The sequence below is a fragment of the Mustela nivalis genome (genome assembly GCF_964662115.1).
Source record: "Mustela nivalis genome assembly, chromosome: 5".
In the NCBI taxonomy this organism is placed as follows: Eukaryota; Metazoa; Chordata; class Mammalia; order Carnivora; family Mustelidae; genus Mustela; species Mustela nivalis.
The window spans coordinates 87,390,577-87,406,690 of NC_139024.1; the positions used below are offsets into that span (position 1 = coordinate 87,390,577).

The 16,114-nt window shown below is 55.2% G+C and overlaps 1 protein-coding gene across 4 annotated transcripts in view; it reads left to right on the forward strand.

Moving 5' to 3' along the window:
- The first annotated feature begins 2,690 nt into the window (after positions 1-2,690).
- Positions 2,691-16,114, forward strand: part of FOXP4 (forkhead box P4) — a 51,976-nt gene continuing 38,552 nt past the window's right edge. For 2 of the 4 annotated variants that reach the window (XM_082731747.1, XM_082731748.1), the window contains exon 1: positions 2,693-3,233. The gene's annotated coding sequence lies outside the window, so the exon portion shown is untranslated. Of the gene's footprint in view, positions 3,234-16,114 lie in introns of all 4 variants that reach the window. The other 2 variants (XM_082731749.1, XM_082731746.1) reach the window with 2 other exon arrangements.

The following is a 16,114-nucleotide window of genomic DNA, read 5'->3' on the forward strand; positions in this document are numbered from 1 at the left end:
GAGGTCAGTTTTCCTCATTTTTAGGTGAGGAAACCAGGGTTTACAAAAGGGAATAGGAGCATGTCTGGAAATCTAGATGATTTGTCAGTGCTTTTTCCTCCCAGCCACCTAAGGAACCATTCTCCCAGTGTTGTGGAGGAGGAAAGTCAGGGTCAGACAGCATGTAACTTGCCCAGGTCACACTGCTGGTAAAGGTCAGAGGCTAAAGCTCAACCCAGGGCTGCCTCATGCCAGCCCCTGTGCAGTTGACAATGGCCTTCCCAGCAGGGCTAGGCCGTGGGCTCTCATTCTCACCATAGTTAATGCCCCAGCCCCTTTGAAGGGGACCCTCCTGCCAATTCCGGATCACCTCTACCTCGGGAGCCAAGGGCCACTCTTAAACCTTCTCACAAAGCCCTTGTACCAGAAGGAAGAGCTTCGGAGGGGCTGAGTTGATTTTGGGGTGTTTGTTCGGCCTTGTTTTCCTCACCAAAATGCTATTTTTAGGTGAGGATCAGGGTCTTTTGCCTCTCTTATACTCCTCCTCTGTGACTCACAGGGTGCTGGAAACTGAGCTGGCTTGAAGATGACCTGTAACCTGAAATGAAAGCCAAAGCATTTCCCAGGGAGCCCCCTTTGGGCAAGAGAGCCCCTGTGGGAGGTACAGAGGGCTGCTGCAGGAACGTGACAGGGAAAGGACTGGGGGGGGGGGGTGCTGAGAGTCAGCCAGAAAAGAGATGGAGGAGCCTGTTCCACCTCCCCTCTGCAAAAATTCCTTCTTTTGTACTGAAAGTCCACCCTGAGCCTCTGCAGGAAGGATGGGAAGGAGGCCTGAGGGGCATGGCCACGGCTCAGTTGGACTGACACAAGGACCGGCCAGCTCCAGGCCAGGCCCAGACCTGTCCACCCCGCCCGACTCCCATCAGAGCTGACTCTCCATGGAAGCTAAACTGGATCACGTGGCCAAGGGCCTCCTTTCTCCCAGACCGCACTCCTCTTCAGGTAAGCTACTAGCAGAGCTGCTTTAGAAACTTCCGTGATGTTCTTCCACCTCCTCACTGAAGTGGCTCTGATCAGAATCCTGCTTCACCACTTACTAGCTCTGTAAGCCTGGGCAAGTGACTCAATCTTCCTGTGCCTCAGCTTTCTTTTCTGTGAAATGGACATAATGGTATTCTCCACCTCATCAGGTTCTTGTGAAGATGAAGTACGGCGTCTGCCTGGCCTGAACCTTAGCTTTGTTATTCCTTACTGCTACTCCTATTACTACCCTGGGAGGGACACTGTGGAGAGTCGCATAAATGCCACTTAGAATCCGCCCTACAATTTCCCACCTAGATACCTGAAGGGTTCCAGAAGGATCTAATTCTGCTTGTCATACCCACCTAGTAGGGCAAAAACAGAAGATCCAGACCGGGATGGGGTATCACTAACTGTACAACTACTTTTGACTATTTGTGCCTGCAGAAAAGGGATGGAATAATTGATGAAAACTGACCCAAAAGGGAGCCTCCTCTCTTAGGTTCCTGTCCTTCCAAGCCCTATTGGAAAGACCTCTTCCAAAAGATCCTTCTCTCTCCAAGCAACATGCCTGACTCAAGCTAAGCACCCCCAGCTCACACTCCACGGGGGCACCAACGCGTCTGCCCCACCTTCTCCTGCCTCAGGTGCTCTGGCCAGAAAAGCTTTCAGGATCCACTGCCTTCCTGCCCTCCTCCCACAGCAGGGCCCTCAGGGTATTCCTTTAAGATATGGGGCGGGGGGGGGGTGTCTTTCACTTCTCCCCACCTGTAACACACGGAGACAGACAGATGTTTTGGGAAGTGGAGGTTTTATTCAGGTTTCCAGGGGTATCTGAGTAGGGGCGTCTGCTACCAACATACCCCTCCGCCTTGGAACTCGGGCCTTTCCCCATCCGGACTCCCCCATCCGGACTCCCCCACCCCCGCCTCCGCCCCAACCCAACCCAAGCCACTGCCACTATCCCTCCCAGCCCCCAGGCAAAGACATTGAGTTTTGTTTGCTATCCGATTTGTCCGGATAATTGCCTCGACTTTGCACTTCGCTTTGCCCGCGTGTATCCGGCTTTGGGCCCCTTCTTCACCGGTTCGCAGAGCACTTTCTGGGAAATTCCCCTTCCGGTAAGGGAGTCAGCGCGCGCCCGGGGTGAGGGTTCACAATGCCCAGAAGAAGCCTCCCCACCTCCCCCACCCCCGATTCAGAAAGCTGACCCCCAGCCCCCACGCAGTGGGGATCAGAGGGAAGCAAGGAAGTACTCGGGCCCGACACCGGCTCCGGGATCAGGGCCCCCGGCCACTCCCCGCGCCGAGCGCAGCCCGCCGGGAACCAATGAACCGTGTGGGAGCAGGGCTCGGCCGTACCTCCAGACTCCGGGGAAAAGCTGGGGTTTGCAGAGCGCGCCACAGGATTCGCGAGGGCAGGGAGAATCCCTGGGGTCTTTCCACCTCCCCTTTCTCAGGTCCGCAGCCCCGTGTCTTCTTCCCAAGCCCCCACTTTTCTTCCCCTAAAGTTCGGTCCACGTGGTCTTCTCTCGCTCGCCGCGGCGGCCTGGCCCCGTGAAAGCGGCTGCACCTGCTTTAGGCGAATTATGGTAGCGCTAGAAGTTGGTCTCCCCTCCCTCCACCGCTCGCTCGCTCGCTCGCTCGCTCCCTCCTCCCCGGCTCTCTCCGCGCGCTCCCTCCTTCCCCTTCCAGCCCGCGTCCCCCGCCCCCTCCCGCCCCGCCCGCGCGCCGCCCGCTCGCAGCCACTCGCATTCCGGGCTCAGTCGCAGCCCCTCGGAGTCCGGAGCCGGCCGCCCCTGCGGACCGGACAGCGCGACCTGCTGCCGGGACGGAGCCCCCAGCCCGCGAGGAGGGCGCGGCGCAGGCGGCGGCGGCGCGGCGGGGAGGAGCCCGGGCCGGAACCAGGGCTGGGCCGGGGGCGGGGACGCCGGGGTCCCGGAGCCCCGGAGCCGGAGCGAGCGAACAAGCGTCGCGGGAGCACCGGGAAGAAGGAGCACCGCCGCCGGAGCGAGCCGAGCTGCCCACAAAGTGCAATGCCCCGGCGGGGCTAGGGCGCGCGGCGGCCGGCGCGGCGCGGCGCGGAGAGAAGACGCCCGGGAGCTGCGCGGCGCCGGGAGGCGCGGAGGGGCAGCCCCAGCGGGCGGCGGCGGGCCCGGGCTGCGACCCGAGCGAGCCCCATGCCCCGCGCGGGCTGACGGGCCGGAGCCCGCACGGAGCGGCCGGGCCGGACAGGTAGGTGGCGGGCCGAGCCCGGGGACGCGAGTGGGGGCTGGGCCGGCGACCAGACCAACTCCCAAGCTCGCGCACTCTCTCGGCCGCTCGCTGGCTCACTTTGTGTTTGCAAACTGCCCGCCGGAGCCGCGCCGGGCGCCGGGAGGAGCCGGGCCCAGGCCGGCGCACTTTGTTCCAGCCGGGGCCGGCTGCGGCGCCCTGACCCCGCGCCGCCACCACACCCCGCCCCCGGCCTGGGCCCCCGTGGCCCACAGCCGCCTTGGGAACAGGTGGGGGCTACGGCGGGGCGGCGGGAGGTGGGGGCAGCCGGAGGTCGGCGGGGAGGGGGGGTTGGAAAGGCTACTAAGGCCCGCCCTTCCCCCAGAATCTGGGCCCCGCCCCCTCCCGGCCTGGCGGCAGGGAGTGGGGTGTAAGGGGGCGCGACCCCCCCACCCGGCCCCCGCCCGAGTCAAACAAAGAGTACTTCTCCGCCCGGACTTTCCTGAGCTGGGGAGGGAAGTGGTGACTCGCGCTCCCCCAACCCAACCCCAGTCTGTCCAGGATTCCCCGAGACGCGCCGGAGGCAGATGGGGGGGGCAGCGGTCGCACCCGCCGCGTCGCCTCTGGTGAGAGGGGGACTTGTTTTGCTGGGCTCGCGCCTTGGAGGTTCCGGGGCCAGTCAACCCGGTCCCCCCATGGCTCGGCCAGCTCGCAGATAGAGCGGAAAACTTCTTGGGGACTTAAGAGCGTCTGGAAACGGCGCCTGTGCTGGCGGGCGGGGGACGGACCCGGCGGATACCTTTATTCACTGCATTTGGGGAGAGCCACCCCCACCCCCAACCGCCTCACCATTTTTGGGGGGGAAAGGGTGGGCAGCAGCAGGGTTCCGAGGCCCCCAGGGAAGAGGGTTCCCGAGTAACCAAGCAGGACTCCCCTCAGACTGCCGACCCCAGTGTCTCCTCCCGACGGCCCCCCACGGACACCTCTCTGACCGGCAGTCACCCCGGCGGCGCTCCGACCCCGCGCTCCGCGTCAACTCCAGACTAACTTGGGGCTGAGCCCGGGCAAAGCCTGTGGCGCTAGAATGTGGGGCGTCCTGAGCGACCCGGAGTCCCGGCCTCCCCGGCAAAGGACCGTGTGATTTCGCGGGACGCGGATTCTGAGACAGAGGCCCCAACGGCTGCGGATGCCTTCCTACAACTGGGGCGACCTCGTGAACACGGCCGCGTCCCTCCCGGACCCTCTAGGTTGCAGGGAAGATGATACGGGAACAAGGAGACCCTGAGCCTATAGAGCGCCCGGCTCAAACCTTGGCAGTCCAGCTTCTCTTGTCAACCCCCGCCTGGCTGATTTCCTCGGTCCCTCCGCGCCTGGGGTTTAAGGCGTCTGGAGATCACCTTGTTTCTCGCACCCCAACACCGGATCTCCCTGCAGACTGGCCTCGGAGTCTGGAGCAGGGGTTCAGATGGGGGGATGAAAGAGCAAACCCGAGTCTGAAGCTGTCATCCCTGCAGTTCCTGAGAAAGCCCAGGAGCATTTTGGCCAATGCGGGTTTTTACAGCATCTTCATCCCCCTTTTCAAGCACCGCCTGGATTGTCCCAGGGCGAACTGTGTTGGGTCTGGGATTGAGGGCCCCGGGAGTAAAGCTTGAAGGATAGCAGGGGTTGTGTCAGAGACTGGCCAGGGTGTGCCCCCATCTCCCACGCAGAAAGAAGGTGCAACAGGACCGCTAAAAGGCCTGTAGAAGTGGGAGGGTCTGACCAGTCCCACCTGAGAGGGCAGTGGGTAACCCAGACTCCACACTGAGAATGTGAACCCAGAAACTCACTTTCAGCAGAGAACCAGGACTAAACGATTCTAGCGCCAGGCATTTTAAGCCCCTGACTTCTGGTGAGCCAGCGGGTGGTCACAGGGGCCGGAAAGGCAGGGATGGCCGCATCTCAGCTGCCCAAATGAGAGACACACTTGCTTCAGACAGCCCTTGCCTCAGACAGTCCCCACGCAAATAGGCAGAAAATTGCTTCGGGGAATGGGAGGTCTGCAGGCTTGTTTTGTTTTGTTTTAAACTTGAGAAACTTTGTCTTGCCTGGGTTCTGGGGTTCTTTGTCACCTGGCAGGCTGGAGGAAGGGCCCAGGACTGCTTTAGGCACCTGGATGGCTGGCTTGCTCTGGCTGTTTTAGATCTGAGCCTCTCAAAAGCGGGGATGTGCCTCGGGAAGGGGGGGCGGGGAGCACTCCCTGTCTGGTGTTGCTCCCACTTTTGTCAGCCAGGCAAGGTAGCATGGGGAGGAGAGGGTGCTGTGGGGGCGCAGTCCCCCAAACATACCCAGGACCCCAGTAGGATGGGACTCTGCTCCCAGACCCTCAGCCTACTACCTTACCCTGATCCTAACCTTAGCCCTGAGTTAGGGGAGACTATGGGAACCGTCCCTCTTGGCACTAAGCCATTGGGTGTCTGGGTGGGGTTTTCTATCCTTCTCCCAGTCCTGGGCAGGTTTCCCAGGAGTTATGGAGTTGGGGAACCCCTGAGCCCTGGGGAGAGAAAGGCCTGACACCAACGCTGGGGAATGCCAGGGGTAGGGCAGGTTGGGCCCTTCTCCAACCTAGACACTGATACCCCCACCCCCTTTCCCCTGCCTTTGGCCAGAAACTTCCTTTCTGGCTGCCAGCAGGTAGGTCCCTTCTTGCCAGGAATGTGCATATCCTGCTGGGCCCCTACTCCAAACACACTTCTTCCTTGGCCGGGGTGGGAGAGAAGGCAGCGGGACTTGGTGGTGGTGGTGGTGGGGGGCTTCCTTTGATCAATAATTCCCCCAAGTGTTTGCCGAGCCCCCCCACCCCCGCTTGTCTGTGTGGGCAGGTCCCCTGCTGGGCACTAGAGAGCCCTAGCAAGAGGCTCTGATCCTCTGTTGCCCCGGTAGGAGAGACAGACAAGATGTCACAGGGAGAAGAGAGTGGGAGCAGGGTGTCTGTTTCAGAGGGAGAAGTGTGAGCTGTGGTGGAAAGGACAGGTCATCTCTAGAAGGCCCTGGTGCTCTGCCACACCTGGCCTAGCCGTACCCTCTCTCCCGACATCCTAACCGTTCTCTGTGCCCCTGCCTCGGTAGTTTGCCTGTCTTTCCAGCTGAAATGCAAACCCCCCACGTCTATCCCCAGCGCAATGACTTTACTTTCCTGATAGCACAAAGCGCGCAAAATAATTTCTTCTACCCACGGAGTTCCACAAAGCGTCTCTTCATGATCTTTCTACTCTCCCAGCTTCCCCAGAACCCAGACCCGGCAGGTGCTACTTTTGACAGGATTTCACTGGCCAAAGTGGTTTCCTTGGACTTGGTTCCAGAACTCTGGAGCCCGGGGCAAGGAACTCGAGCCAGCCCAAGGCAGAACATGGGTTAGGGTGGAAAAGGCTTTGGACCCCACCAGCAATGATGGGACTCTGGGTGAACTTAATTAAGCTCTTGGAACCTCAATTTTCCTCTGTGTAAAATGGGTCAATAATAACCACCTTAGAGGGTCCATTTGGGATTTGAATGTAAGGTACCTAGCGCTGACCGAGGAGTGGTTTTTATTATGAGACTCTGAGCATTGCCAGGACGCACGCTGGACTGAATGTTGGAAATGCTTGCGTTTGAACTTCCATTTCACAAGCTGGGGGAAATGAAGCCCAGAGAGAAGAAGCAACTTGTCTGAGGTTACACAGCCAGTCAGTGGGAGAGCTGGGGCTAAAATGTGGGGCTCCTAACTCGAACTGGGCTTGAGCCTCTGCTGTGGGGCAGGGAGAAAGGAGGGGACAGAAGGGCTTCTCAGCTCCTGCCCTCGCTCCTTTATAGACTCAGGCCTGGGCTGCCCCCTCTGCACTCCCGGTGAGAAGGCTGTGTTTTCTCCTCCTGCCTTCCCTTTAAGGGGGGGGTCTAGGTTCAGAACCTGGCATTTCCCACCTCCACGTGACCTTGGAACGATGCAGTCATATGTTACCCCCCCAAACACACACACACACACCACCCTTTTAAGATGCTCATGGAGACAAAAGAAAATGCAAGGGATAATTCCCCAGAGTGTAGAGAAGGAAAATGGCTGGCACCACCTCCAGAAAGGGAGACTTCTGGGGTTTGGAACCCCAGGCTACACAGTCTTAGAGCAATTCGGGACCTACCTGTGGATGGATCATCTCAAAGAAGCAAAAAAATACTCGACTTCAGCCTATAAGTTCCTGGCTTTTTCAGCATTGCCTTCCTGGATTCTACAGGAATGGATCCCTTCACCCAGTCCCGCCATGAGTGATCGTGGAATGATAGCAGGAACCATTTGCTTCCAAGCCCTATGGCTGCCCATACAGTGGTCTGGTGAGATGGCACCCAGTGGGCCCCTCATGGAGCCTGGACTCAGGGCACACCTGCCTGAGCTAGAAATGGAGAGCTCCCAGCAGGGAAAGTGCATGCATCAAAATGTCCTGTGCCCCAAGGGGGCCATCCAGGCCTGAGCATGGCATCAAAATGTCCTGTGCCTCAAGGGGGCCATCCAGGTCTGGGCATGGCGAATGTTCTTCCTTTCCTTGATCCCCATCCCAGGCCTCCTCCTTTCGGGTCTTTGCCAGGCTGTCCCTCACTCCAGTGCAGCCCCGCACCCTCTCCCCACCCTGGCCAGAGCCATGCAACCTGTGTCCAGAATCCTGGTAGCTCTGCTGACCTCATAGGTCCCAGTCCTCTACCTACTTGGAGCCTCCAGAGCTGGGGCCTGAGGCGCACTGGGCTCATTGGTAGTGCTGGATAGAGGTAGCTGGGCTTTTCTCCCACTCCCAGCTGATTCCAATGAAACCTGACCTGGGCTACCTTGCAGAATGGGGGCAGGGTGGATAGGGACGAGATGGTGGGTTTTCCTCACACATAAGAGTGGAATGTGTGGAGTAGCGACCCTTTGGCATTTGTTCAAGGTAGTCAGGGTCAGCAGGTGGAAGTTACCTAGAATTCTCACCAGCAGCAGAGGAGGGACAAAGGACAGCAACTTAAGGGCAGGGTGACTAGGAATGGAGACCAGGAGGACTGCTGTCCAAGCCAAAAACATTGTGGAGCGCTTAGTGTGTGCTGTGGCAAACATGAGGGTTGGGGGAAGAGCTTTAATAAGAGGTGACTGGATTGCAACTTGGACAATCAGAAATGGAGCAAACACCCTAGGCTGATCTTTCAGATAGCCCTGGAAGCAGGGCTCTGGTGTGACGCTGGGGGGCCGTGTTAACCGGATGCCTCTGCTGGCCTGGGAGGGCCCTCAGGAGGTCTGTGCTGTGTGAAGGGAAACTGAGGGGCGGTGGGCAAGTGGGCTCCCGTTCTGGGCTCAACCCCATGAGCTCCCTCGAATTGAGCTGCGCAGCTCTGGAGCCCACACTTCCGGGAGACCTAGGCTGAAAGAAATTGGTCCCAAAAAAGGGTAGTGGTGTACTTCCTGCTTTCCTTCAGGGGTTCCCGTGCCAGATGTGCATCTGCACCCTGCGAGGAAGGATGTGCCGGCTGGGGAGAATTTTGGGTAGACATTGAACGGCGGGATTTGCGGGAGACCCAGGGAGTGGCTGCAGCTGTAAGCGTTTAGGGAGCAAAGCGCTCAGTGTGGAGAAGCTCCCTATCTTTTCAAGGCTTCCCATATCACTGGATCAGAGCAGGAGGTGCTTGCGAAGGTCGGATCTTAAGGATGCAGAGTTGGTCGACTTAGGGGAAGCCTCCAGAATCTACCCCCCGGGAGAACCAGGGCTACTGGCCTTCCCTCCCAGCTCAGCGCACTTGCCTAGGGTTGCTTGCCTCGCCAGCATTGCCCGGAGTCTCTTCGAGCACATCCGTGCAAGTTACAGGAAGCTCCTTAATCTCTGAGCTCCGGGATGCTGCACCACGGCCGGAGCGCCGGAGATACAGCCTGGAACTCGGGGACCCACTCCGCCCAGTGCCCCGGGGTCTAGGGAATGTTGAAAGAGGGGGCTGCTGGTCCTTTAGCCAGCGGGAGGGCCGCCTCCTCCCCGAGGGCTGCACTCCTCTCACTTGGGGCTGACCTCGCAGGTCTGGGTGGTAAACAAGGTCTGGATTCACTGACCAGGGTCACCCGTACGCCCGCTGCTACCAACTTCCTAATCCCGTGTAAGACCTTAGCCATGGCCCACTTCTTTCTGGGCCAAGGTTTTCCTAACTGCACAACTGGGAACACAGGCAGTCTCTTCTCCCAGGCTTCCCCGGGCCGAAGCTCCGCGTTGGGCATCAGGCGAAAAGAGAACCGGAAGGCCTCCGCGCACTCTCTCTTTGTTCACCGCGGCGGGAGCCTCCTGCCTCCGCCGCTCCTTCCCGAAAGGGGCGCTGTGGAGTGCGGGGCAGGCGGCCCGCGGCCCAGGCAAGGTTCCTCCCTTCCCAATTAGGCAGCGGAGCCTGATTAAAAGGGGGTGCTGCCCGCCCCCTCCTGCCCGATCTACATCGACGAGATTTCCCTTCATCAGAATCTCACATCCTCCAGAAATTAATTTGATGCTTCTTGTTATCAATTAATTGAATCTCGTTGGGAGAGAGAGCTCAGCGAGGCGGGCGGCGGCTTGGCCCTGGTGTGCCGCTGGTCTGCCCTCCCCCTCACATCAGGACAGCCTCACCCCCTCCCCATTTCTCTTGTTTCTGCCTTGCTCATAATTCCACTTCTTTTCTAAAATATAGCCACCGCTGTGAATCCTTTTGCCCAGTTTGGCTTGGATGGGTCCCCATGGATGGGGCACTGCCTGGGATTTACCCTTCCTGAGCTGAGGAGGGGGCCATGTGGGGGTTCCTCTCCCCTGGGCCCTCTTCTATCCCTCTGTAAATCAACAGAACCACAGCGCTGGGGAATTTGGCCCTGACCCTGACCCTGTGTACTCCAGGGGCTGCTGGTGAGAAACTTGGAGAGGAGGACTGGGGGAGGCAGAGCTAGGGACGGATGGCAAGGATCCTCCCCCACTAGACACACACACCCTAGTTGGAGGAGGCGATACTGGAGGGCCGGGCTAGGGGCCTATCCGCCAGCAGGATTTTGTCCTTGTGAAAGTTTCATCTTTTTTAGAGGAGGTGATTAGGAGCTGTTGCCCCTGCCAGGGCTGATCTGCTCAGTGAAGGGGCAGTGGGCACAGATGTGTGGTACCTTCTAGCCGCCCAAGAGCAAAGTTGGGCATCTGCAGGAACAAGAAGGTAAATGAGAGATGAAGGAGGAAGGTTCTAGAAGACATCCCAATCTGGGAGGGGGATGTGGCCGATACAGGGTACAACTAAGTGGTTACCAGACCCTGACTTGGGAGCTGTGCTTTGCTGTTCCACACACCTTCCCTTGTCCTGCTCCTCAGGACAGCCTGGGAGATTGTCCAGGTGATGATCTGTTATTACTCTCAATTAATGGTGAGGGACCCAGGCCTGGAGAGGTCATGTAACTTGCCCTGGGTCACACAGCTAACTGAAACATGCTTCTCTGGAATGCTGGCCATAAGGGCTGAGGTCACAAATTGACCAACTTCACCCTTTAGGCGTTTTGTTGATGCACACAAAGCTTATTACAAGGGTACGTTTCACACAGATATCCCCACTTTGGCTTCTTTTGAAACACCCAGACCCCATCATTCTCAGCCTGCATTTCTGCATGTGGTAAGGACACACTGGGATTGAGTGTCCCGTGCTCCTCACCTGGCCTTCTAGGTGACGGGCCTAGCCCCCAAGGGCATTTTGGGTAGTAATTCTGTCTTGGAGATTTCACCTGTCCTCTGTACTCTCCAAGGAGGAACTGGGGGAAGGGGGGGGGTGGCCTGAGAGACTCTTCAAGGCCTTTACTAGAGCTCAGAGAAGACCTTTAAGGACACTGCGACCCCATGTGAATTCCACACAACTCTTCAAAACTGGTGTGTGTGGGGATAATTGTCCCGTTTCTGACCACGGAGGGGATTATAGGGTTTTGTGTCCCTTGGAGCCTGTCCTAAGCTGAAACCAGCCCATCCCTGCCCAGGTGAGCCTCTCTGTGAAAGTGGTCAGCCTCTTACCTGTCTCCCAAACTTACTTACTTTTTGTGGGGGAAGGGAGAGACTTTCTCCCAAGAATAAAACCTCAGTTGGCAACAAGAGAGGAACTGGGCAGAAGTCACCTTTCTGAAACTCATTTTGGAACAGGGCAAGAGGGGAAAGGATGCTGATGCTTAAATATTCAGATGTGGGTGTGTTCTGGATGCCCCTTGAGTTGGTCCCCAAGATCCCTGTAAATGCCACATGTGAACATCATTGGGGAGACAGAGAGAGGGCCCAGGGCTGGTCAGGCAGGTGGGGCGGGAGGCAGTCAGGGACCCCAGGAAGGGCCAGACCCCATGGTGTGTCCCAGGTTGGCTGAAGCCCCTCCTTTGCACACGGGAGCCCCCTGGTGCCAAGGGCACTACCAGAACCAGGCTCCAGATGGCCACTCAAGCCCTGGATTGAGTTGCCCCCACCCCTTAACCAGCGCCCCCCCCCCCCACATAACACGTCACTATTTAATTAGCCGTCTCTGATTAACCAAACTTGGCATTCGGCTTCTCTTGCCCTCATCTTTCCCAGCTCCGAATCAATGGCTTTGATATGCTAATTAGGGAGTAATTTAATTTCAAAAGGCCGCAATTAACAAGGGTGTTGTGGACATGCTGTAGTTAAGCGGAGTAATCTAATTTGCATTAGTAACAAGCAGGGACTAATTAGAAGCTTAATTAGACACTTAGATGGCTCTTATGTTTACTTTCTTAATGAGATGGAGTGGGATCTTTGGTTCTCTTTCCTTTTTCTTTCTTTCTTTCTTTCTTTTTTTTTTTTTTTTTAATTGTTAATTCTTCCTCTTGGTGTGGTTCTAGGAAGGAGTGTTGAGGGAGGCCACCTTGCTAGGGCCTGGTGGGAGCATTTTAGGGCCTGAGTGGGTGTAAAGGACACTGTGGGGGGCGGGCAGTGGTGAGGAAAGGTTCAGATTCCAGGGAGATTCCAGAATGACTGCCCTCCGGGCCTTAATGACCTCTGAGGTGGGATTCAGGAGAAGAGCACTGATTTGGGAGTCAGGAGAGCTATAGGGTTTCTGTTGGGCTCAGCCTCCTAGCAGCCAGGTGACCTTGTCAAGTCAGTAGGCATCCTCAAAGTGTCCTTCCCTCTTTATCTGTTAAATGAACACCAGGTTGTGTGCAGAAGAGTGGAGGGGGACAGTGTATGGGAAAGGGCTTCAAGGAGAATGGTTGTTATTAAAATAAAATATAGTCACAAACTGTGTGCCCAGGTTTCTCTTCCTTGTGACTCAGCTTAGAAGTCACCTCCCACCAGAAGAGCCTTCCCAGAGTGTCCACATTCCCTCTAGGCACCCACAGCCAGCCCGCCAGTGTCAACGTAACATAACATTTGTAAAGTTGTGCACCATAAAGAGTAGAGGCTCTCAACCCTGGCTGCAATTGAAGTGTAAGATTTTATTTTTTTATTTACTTGAGAGAGAGAGAGGGAAGGAGCACTAGTAGGAAGAAGAGCAGAAGCAGAGGGAGAAGATGACTGCCCACTGAACAGGGAGCTCCCATGCAGGGCTCAATCCCAGGACCCTGAGATCATGACCTAAGCTGAAGGCAGACGCTTAACCTGCTGAGGCATCCAGGCACCGCTGCAATTGACATTTAGAATACTTGGACAAGATTTTTAAATTATCCGTGCCTGGGTCCTACTCCCCAGAGTCCAATTTATTTGACGCAGGGTGCAGCCTAAGTATTGGGTATTTTTCTTAACACTGTGTTTGGGTGTCTGTCTTTCTCTTTCACCAACATGTAAGCCTCCCAACAGCAGGGGCTGTGTTTTGTTCCCTCTTTATGCCCAGAGCCCTGTGTTCAGTATTAGTTGCAGGCAGAGGCCCACGAGCCTGCTGTGTACCCTCTGGTGGGTGTATAAACTCACCCAGGTTTGACAGCATCTGCAGTGTTGCTTTTTGAAAGCCTTATGCAGGATCTGAGAATCTTCTGGAAACAGACCTGAGGAGAATGGAGGGAAAATGCTAAAAAGGTGAGGGGCTCATGAGTCCTCGAGGATGTGGGTACATTGTCGAATGGAGGATAAAATTGGTACAAATTTTATGGATATCAATTAGGGAATAAATGTATTAACAGCCTTAAAATTACACAGTTCTAAAAAAAAAAACAACACAGTTCTACCTAAACACGTATGTTTTTTTTTTTTAAGATTTTATTTATTTATTTGACAGAGAGATCACAAGTAGGCAGAGAGACAGAGAGAGATGAGGAGAAGCAGGATCCCTGCTGAGCAGAAAGCCCGATGCGGGACTCGATCCCAGCCCCTGGGATCATGACCTGAGCCGAAGGCAGAGGCTTAAACCACTGAGCCACCCAGGCACCCTCTAAACATGTATCTTAAGCATATAGTTAGAAAAGTCGAGTATTGCTTTCCTATAAGGGTGTTTATTGCAGCATTGTAGTTTTAAAAAAAAAAAAAAGGTATAGTCGGGATGTCCAACTCTAGGGGATTGGTTAAATAAATTCTGGAACGTGCAGCCCATTTGAGCAACTATGTGACCACTAAAAACTGTTGCTTAAAATATTTGATGTCATGTGGAAATGGTTATGATAGTAAGTGGTGAGTGGAAAAATAGGAAAGTTCAAACCATGTACAGATTATGATCCCAATTTCACTTTTTAAATGTTTATATGCCAAAGAGAGTGAAAATGAACTGACTGGAAGGGGGTGGATCCCAAAGGCTAGCTTTCTGGGTGGCACAATTATGGGTATTACTTTTTTTTCTTTATACTTTTTTTTTTTTTCTCTTCAAAATTTTCTGCCAAGGTGTCTGTTACTTTTAAGATTAAAAAATGGAGTTACTTGAAACTTGGGAGAGAACTTGAAGCAGCACAGAATGGTGGTTCACCTTCCAAGTCAGGGACTTGTTGTCGCCTTTGGTTTATTTATTTATTTTTAATTGATGTTATTTACTTATTTGAGAGACCGGAGAACGCATGTGTTCCTGGGGACAGAGGGGCAGAGGGAGAAGCAGGCTCCCTGCTGAGCAAGGAGCCCCACACAGCTCCAACCCCAGACCCTGAGGTCATGACCTGAGCCGAAGGCAGACACTTAACTGACTGAGTCACCCAGGCATCCTTATTGCCACCTTTTAGAGAGGCGGGTCCTCACCCTGCCACTTGTCCTAAATTCCTCAGGCCCTGAAATTTTGTGTGGCAAGGCCTTGAATGGTCCCTAACATCGGGGTGTGTGGCTGCTAATGTGTCATTTCGGGAGAATCTTGGGAGTACAGAGGGAAGCCTAGGTGCCTGCCTCTGACCCACACAAAGGAGAGTCCCAAAGTACAGGGACCACGTGGGCTTAGAGAGGGATTAAGCTTTTTCTGGAACTCAAGAGAGCCCCATCTTCCTGGGGCAAGACACTGTAGGCGTAATCAGAAAGCCAGATACGATGTGACTCACATCACCCTGCTCTGGTTTAGGGACTCACTTTGGAGCTAGAGACATCCTAACCTGTGGGTCCTGCCTCACTTTCTGCAAATGCCGAACCAAGGGCTGTGATGAGAGGATAATAGGATCACAAACCCTAGCCCACTCAGAGTTGAGGTATAGCAGGACTTTCTGGGCTCCCATAATCATAGTAACCGCCCTTCTCTGAATGGCTTTTTCATGCAGTGTATTCTGTTTGCTATCACAGCAGCCCTGTTTGCAATCACGGCAACCCTGAAAGGAAGGTTTATTGGTATTAGTCCCATAAGACAAATAAGGTCACCAAGGCTCAGCCTGGTGACCTCACTGCTCAGTGCTCTCCATACAGAGATAAGAGACCAGAAATTGGTCCACAGGTAGGATGGCAAATGAGTGTGGCTGGCTAAGGAGGGCCAAGGCCCAAAACGGCTGCTGCCCAAACCCTCACCTCTGCTGGTAACCTGAGTCAGTGTTCCTTTGGGGCCTGAGGTGAACCAGGGAGGGGGGATCCCCACACCTTTGGAGGACAGGTTGGGAAGCATTCTTCTGTTACTTGTGATGTCGGTGCTTATTGCTCTGGAAAGCCCTCTGCTTTATGTCCCTGACACAGGTAAGATCTGATAGCAGGACAGCTAGAAAGATAGGGAAAGAAAATAGAAAGAAATAGAAAGAAAAAGAAAATGCATCTTCGTACTCTGTTCTTTCTGGTACCCACATCTTTTTATGGAATCTAGCAATGTGTCCATTTCAGAGACTTTTAGCTCTGGAAAAGTCTGAAAGCAGCAGCCTCTCATAAAATATGGGCCTTTGCCCGAGCTGTTTGCCCTGAATTCAGTGTACATTTTACCTGGCCAGCATCTAATCACCTTTCATCTCTGAACATAAATGCCATTTCCTTGAAGAGAAGGCCTTCCCTGCACTCCCACCCCCTTCCCCCATTAAGCTAGAGTCCCCTGCTTATTCCCTGTACTCACATTTGATGGAACCTATTTTCTTTATGTGAACTTATCTACTTATTTGGGTCCTTATTTATCATTTGCCTCCCCTCACGGGAACCACGAGCTCCAGCACATTAGGGCCTGGGCCCTGTTCTGCTGGGGTCAGCCCACACACATAGCCTGGCACACTGTACATGCTTAAGTTTCCGGGGGACCAGTGAATGGACGAGGGTCACTGCTGGTGCTATACACTCTTGGCTGTCCACTGGAGGAGAGAGAAGCATGACTTTGTTCACTGCCAAAACTCTACTAGTGGCTAATTTTTCAAAAAGACCATGCCGGATTTACCCAGTGAAAAGGGGTTGGGGTGAACAGGACCCCCCCTCCCATTATTATAAATTACCCTCAAAGTATCTAGGGCACTGCTGCACTGGTTTGTTCAAGATTTGGATACCAGCAGAGGGTAGGGACCAAATTCCGGTGTCTTGCAGTCCTGCAAGATAGATCCTCAG